Source organism: Amblyomma mixtum, chromosome 8 (genome assembly GCF_055824585.1).
Source record: "Amblyomma mixtum isolate Tamu chromosome 8, ASM5582458v1, whole genome shotgun sequence".
In the NCBI taxonomy this organism is placed as follows: Eukaryota; Metazoa; Arthropoda; class Arachnida; order Ixodida; family Ixodidae; genus Amblyomma; species Amblyomma mixtum.
The window spans coordinates 107619055-107625843 of NC_143019.1; the positions used below are offsets into that span (position 1 = coordinate 107619055).

The 6789-nt window shown below is 47.0% G+C and overlaps 1 protein-coding gene across 1 annotated transcript in view; it reads right to left on the reverse strand.

Annotated features, from left to right (window-relative positions):
* LOC149333835 (uncharacterized) overlaps positions 1-6323 on the reverse strand; it is a 45119-nt gene extending 38796 nt beyond the window's left edge. Inside the window, exon 1 of the mRNA XM_089556122.1 lies at positions 6250-6323. The gene's annotated coding sequence lies outside the window, so the exon portion shown is untranslated. The remainder of the gene's footprint in view (positions 1-6249) is intronic.
* Positions 6324-6789: the final 466 nt, after the last annotated feature.

Sequence of the window (6789 nt, forward strand, 5' to 3'; positions counted from 1 at the left end):
TTTTTTCAGGCTTCCTAATCAGTATTTTCTGGAAATTTCAGGCACATACCATAAATATAAAAGAAGCACAGTTACGTTAGTGACCAGTCGATTGTCCTGCATGAAAAAGAGGTGGCATATCTGGACGTATTCTGAGCTCTTCTTCCGGCGTAGCGTACATTCACTTATTTTCTTTGTTAACCCTCAGTCGTGAGTCAGCGCTAGTGGTGTCCGTTGTTAGCTTCGTCTTGCGTGTGCTCACGCTAATATTTTGCACGTTGCTGAGCCAAGTTTGCGTGTAGGTGTATTGCACGGCTATCGGGAAGTAGGCAGGAACGGAGATACTGGACATACTAGGGCTCCCAGACATTTAAGGTACTGATGACAGGGAGGACTTTAAACAAAATCATAGACGAGCGAGGTGTGGCCTACCTACTCCGAGAAGCCTGTACCCGGAATTTCTCAAGGAAGAACCTGGAACGGGATGGAAGAGGCAATTTACTTGTGCGCTGCGGGCCCGGTCAACGGGATAACAACAATAACATAGACGGATGCGGATCGGATATCGGTTAATATGACATCAATTCGGCGCAAGACAATTTCCTAGGAGTAGAACGTTGCGGTTGTTGGACGTTGGTTTCCCGAAAGCTCTCATATGTAATTACGGATTCCAAGACTTCATGTCGGGAGGATTGGTTTACACGCAACAAGAATACTGCAAAGTAGAGAAGACAAAAATGTTGTGTCCGCAGTAATATAGACCTCAGGACACTCTGCGGATATTAAAAACGATAGAGCTCATGCCGCTGCCTGCGCGCTATTACTCTGGGTCGCAGCATTCTCGGGAAGTTAATTATTCAAACACGTTATTAAGCTATAAAGAATTAATCCAACATTTGAGACTAAGAAAGAAAATATACGCTGAAGTGGACAAAAATCTGAAGAGAGAACAAGAGGTCATCCAATGGAAATCTCAATCAAATCCTCATCTAAGCCCCAGTCAAATTTAGATTTATGTTCTCAAATTCGCGTGGACCGCATTGTACCTTATGCGGCCACGTGGCTAACATATCTCATGGTACGGGCATGCCACAAAAATCTAGAGATTGAGAGAATCAATGACCTAACAACTGAGGACTGGGAGGCGGAGCTATCTGTCTAGCTCAAACCCGGAAGGCCACCTATGGCAGGTGGACCGGGTAAGAGCGGCACGAAAAGCCAATGGTATAAAATGTCTGGAATGAGGGAGCACCCTGGAATGAGGGAGCGGCAAACTAACTTCGATTTAGGCTGTTCAATAAATGTTTGTGACGCGCGCGCGCGCGCACGCACGCACGCACGCACGCACGCACGCACGCACACGCACACGCACACACACACACAGTTGAGTTGGACATTGTTCATCTTTAGAATTCTTGAGTAGTTTTCTTTTATGCTCGCTGACAAGTTACACACGCTGACTTAATCGCGTAGGGCGCCATTTTTCTGTGATTGCGCGTTCCACATGGAAACGTCGTAGTTAGCGCGATGCACAGGCCACTGGCTATGCACACGCGGTGTTCACGAGATCTCGGATGTCAGCGGAGCCGCATCTTTAAATAACGACCTAAGGATACCCGACGCTGTAAAATAACATTCCAGTGACAGCATTGCCATAGGCAGAACGGGTTGAACGGTCCATACTGCCGAGCAGGCAGGTATAGGCTCGACCCCGACGCAATGCGATCACACCACGGTCAATGATATTTCGAGAACAGTAACTGCATGCGGCGAGATTACACGCCACCATATGCCACATTCGAACAAAATGTCCTTTTTTTTCTCGATATCCCAATTGCCTCTGGCTTCACGCTTCGCATCACTAGACTGCCACGGCTGCTCGCGCAAGGCTTCACAGTTCCTGTGGGGGGCATCTAAACAGAGGGTTCTGTGGAGGTTACGTTGCTAGGCGTCTAGTTATTGAAGGTACCCTACCCATGAAAACACATGCCCCCGCTGTGTCCATATAGACCAGATTTTTGAGCCTCTCCTGGGCGCGGCCATTTTGCACCGACTGGCGCGCCGCGGTGCGGGCGTTTCTTTGGGGACTGCGGGGCTGCGGCAGTTCCGCGGCCGCGCCTGCATATAGCCGCGCTTCGGGCGCTAAAAAAACATTGTCGAGCATACTTCCGCTGCGTGGCTGTGTTGCAGGAAGTATTTACGTTATCAGAGCGATAACATTGGCGCGTTTTAATGACATTTAGTTTGACATTCAGGTTAATTGTGCCGGCGCTTAGAACGCGCTCGTGCTTAATCGAATTCCGTCTTGGTGCTCCACCGCAAAGAAACTTTTTATTCAATATCAAGAATTAGGTGTGCGGCTAGTATGCAGTTCCAATTCCCATGCACTCTTATTCCTTCCTGCCGGCCATAAAGCCCCCCCTTCCACAAACGGCTTTCTTGTCGCCGCGCCAGTTTATCAACAAATTACCGCTGTGAGCTCAACTGAGTCGCAGCGCCAACAGAAAACAAATTTTGTTATGGTTTATGCAACCTGGTGCATAAAAACGTACTTCCGCTTAATTCATAAAAGCTTGAATAGATATGAGCAGCTAATCCAGCTTTCACTAATTCTGAGGTCCGAAGTCGCGTTATTTTATTCAGGAGCTCTCGCCGCGTGTGAGAGCGTTGCGTAGGCGTTTGGCTAAGTGTGGAAAATGTAATGAAATCGCGCATATTTTCCTATGAATAATGTAGATACCGCACCGCTGCGGTGGCTCAGTGGTTACGGCTCTCTGCTCTGGTCCAAAAGACGCGGGTTCGATCCCGGCCGCGGCGGCCGAATTTCGAAGGAGGCGAAATTCTAGAGGCCCGTGTACTATGCGATGTCAGTGCACGTTAAAGAACCCCAGGTGGTCGAAATTTCCGGAGCCCTTCACTACGGCGTCCCTCATAGCCTGAGTCGCTTTGGGACGTAAAACCTTAATAAACCAAACCAAGCTAATGTAGATACCAACAGCAGAAAGATACTATAGATAAACCTTTACCCCCCAGATACCTCTGACATGCGTGCGGAAAAAGCAGCTGAAATCGGTAGCGGTCGTGCTTACAATCCTGTGCATGAAATGTTCTTAATCGGAACAAGAGCAAGCTCAGCGCAAGGATGCTGAACACGTACTGGTGATCGAAAACACGCGCTCCGTCGGGACAACCTTCAGTCTGCAGCTCGCCTATCCAGTTACTACTCCACTGAGTCAAGTCAATAGATCTACATTCTGATGCATAATATTATCATAGATGATATCGCACGTAAAAGGCGACAACAAACGACACGACAGCGCAGAAATCTGCTTCGAAGTGCCGGTTTCCAGTCCGTACACTACCTGGTCGACTACCCTCGGATGTCACGTTAACGAGTAACTGCGCACAAGATAACCGCAGCACTGTCTGGAAGAGGGCAAATGTGAGTAGTGACGTACAGCACACACCCTCATACGTTAGCTGATGGAGCACAAAACGGCAGAAGCGAACACGTAAACATGCGTTCTATGCGCGGCGCCGGCGCGACCCGCAGTCCCTCGGGCCGCGCGCGCCGACAGATGGCGACTGGCGTCGAGAGTAGGCGCGCGTCCGCAGCCTGCGTGCGAGGGTAAAAAAATCTGGTCTATACGACGCCGTACAAAAAGATAAGCTCGATGACGATGCGTGAAGTTTCGACACGATGACACCGTCTCGCAAACAAACGAAGAGCCCCATCCGCAACCTGAATAGCCGTCTGATCCGTGAACTGATCTCGGGACCAACGGGCCATTCGTGGGCACGTCCTTACGTGCACGGCTTTACAGAAAAGGACGAATTGCCACCAGTTTAAAGTGAATGACGTACCCTCTGGGATCAGGGCCCGAAAATCGGGGCCCATCCATGTATTTTACTTAGGAAATTTGGCGGTGGGGGTGGTATATGTATTTCGTTTTTCGTGCTTTGTTGGTTTATAAAAGCTCCGTTTTCAGCGACAGCGACCTCTTTGTGATTTACACCCGATAGTCCCTATATAAAGGTCATTCCAATCTATCCAGCTGTCACTTTAAGAAAAGTTTAAAGTAGTTTCTGGTTCCAGAGAAAACGTACATTAAAATATTTTCTCGCCTTGTGTTCTTTAGGGAGCTATCCTGCTGATGATCTGTTTCTCTCTCTCTTCTAACTATGCCATTCTTGAATTAAACTTGGCTTTCCTTTGAATTAAACTTGCTTTGTAATTGGTAGTGTGCTCGCCGTTCTTTCATATATCCGTTGTGTAATTTTGTTCAGTTTTGCAAATGTTTATATGACAACTTGAATTTGTTGCACTCTTGCTATTTGCAAGAACTGAATGCATTTTCGAGCTCTTGGCACTAGCTTCTTGCTTTGTATAATCTTGAGAGAAACTGCATCTTAATCCCTTAGTCATCCAGTACAGGAGTGCTATTTGAGTCTTGGCCTTCAGGACCTCCTCCGCTAATAATCCCTGAATACGAACTAATAAAACGCATTCATATGTTTGGAAATTTAGAAGTTGACTATACTCGTGTTGATTCAGCAATTAAAGACACCTATGCAGCTTTAATGAAGTGGCAGCTGCAGAATATAACGTATTAACTGCATTCCCATGAGCCGACCCGGTGACTTCGTTGCTTATAGTGCTAAGCTGCTGACCCGAAGGACGCGGCTTCGATCCCAGCTGTAGCGGGCGCATTTCGATGGAAGCGAAATGCTAGAGGCACTTGGGCTGTGCTGGTCAGTGTACGCTGAAGAACCCCAGGTGGCCAGATTTATCCGGAGTCGTCCATTACGACGTCTCTCATAGCCTGAGTTTCTCTGGGACGTTAAACTTGACGAATTAAACAAAGCAAACCAATAACTGCAATCATGTATTAGTTTTTTTTTCACACTCTTGCTGTACCCCACCGTATGCAGGGATGTCAGGGTGAAATATAGGTACATTAAAGCACAAATTTTTCAAGTTCATATTTTCTTCACATATTGTAACACAGTGGTGGCCTAATGATTTAAGCATGCATGCTGAGATGCGGCGTTCGATCCTCAGTGTCACCTTGTACTCACCGGGGACGCATTAGGCACTATCTGTCCACTGCCGTGTACTCGGCTTATTTAGGACGAAGTGTTTAGGATATGGGTTTTCGACCGCACCTTGAGTTCACGAAAACTGTTTGCGCCATAAAAAATACACCAATATTATCATCGCATTTTCTTCGAAAAGGCGTCTATGAAGTTCGTTCAGCGTTTATTATTCTTTGTGTGGTAAGTTATTGTTAAATTTCGGTTATTTTTTTAGCATAAAACTTCCAGGTCAAAAGATAAAAAAATGAGCTTGTCGCGTGACAAACATGAGTACATGGCCAGTAAGCGGCCGCCGTTCGGTGCGCCATAAGTTAGGCTATCCTGCCGGTACATTTAACCTTATATAAGCATGCTATGCTTGTAATGAGCAAAAACCAAATCAGAATTAAGCGACAAATACTGAGGAAGGGAACGCCTGTTTCTGAGCTTACATAAGATCCATGTGGCGACCTGTGTCAGATGAAAGCCATATTGCAAACGGCTCCTCTGGGAAAAAGAAGCAATTACAACCAAGAACAACCAGGGCAACTAACATGAAGCGTCAGGTGACAGCGAAAACGAGCATGAGAATGCGCTTATGCCGTTTTTCGCGCCGGGTGGAGCATTAGAGCAGTTCATTAACTAACTATTCGCTAGAACTGCCAACCGTCCGACTTGAACAAACGGCGCATCATCGCTGCAGCTGCTAATATCTGGTGGTAATACAAGCCACAAGCCACCTACTAACAGGTCAACTAATATCTGCTTTGGCACAGTTTTGCTGGCAATAATCGCGAAGCTGGCTGCGTTGAACTTGGCAGGGACAGCGATGTCGAGACGTTTGCAGAAACACCTCTAGTGTTTGCAATAAGGGAGTAATTACTCACTGGCATCCACTCAAGCGCAGCCATATCGATACAAAGGAAAACTTTACAGCTTTCGTACTATACAATCTTCGTTGTCCGGAGTTCGAACCCGGACCACCGCTTCACTTGAGCAGTCGTTCTACCGAGCTAACCGGGACGGCAAGCTTATGGTAGGGCAAGCTTATATTTAGGGATTCCCCTAAACATTTCAGCATTTGAGCTTGTGTCCGGCCTGCCCGCGTCGGAGCATATGCTAGCAACAGCTTTGAAACGAGAGGCGCCTCTAAGATCAGGTCAACCTGTACAACGAGAGCACATCTTCGCTTACCGCTCAGGAGATGCCGTCGCCGAAAAAAAATGCTGGAGAAAAGAATAGGCTCTGATTCAACGGCCGCTTATTAGGTCCGTACTAAACGGCGCGTAGCGTCTCTGAAACGGTTCCTTATATCAGCCAGCCAGTGTTGTCTTCATGGCATAACGCATAAAGAAAGAAAGCCAAATGGAAGAACAGAAAAAGATCTTCACAAAACATGATTGACTTTCTGTTTCCATGGCCGCTGAAGCGGTAAAAGTGATGTCATTTTGATCCCAGGGCAACAATCCTGTCGCAGAAAGGTCAAAAAGCGAAAAATTTCTCAATGTTTGACCACGACTGTATACCATTGTCCTGTCAGTGATGTTGAATTCTGCCTTGCGGAGCTGGCAGTCATGCAAACATTTTGTTCTGTGAACCGTATAGGGATGGACGTAGTGGCTCAAGGAACCGAGCGCAAAATTCACAAAGTGGATGTTGTTGATGTTAGGTAGCGGAGAATCACTGATGTGAACCGAGCTAAATAATAAGTGATGGCTTTGAGCCCTGAAGAAA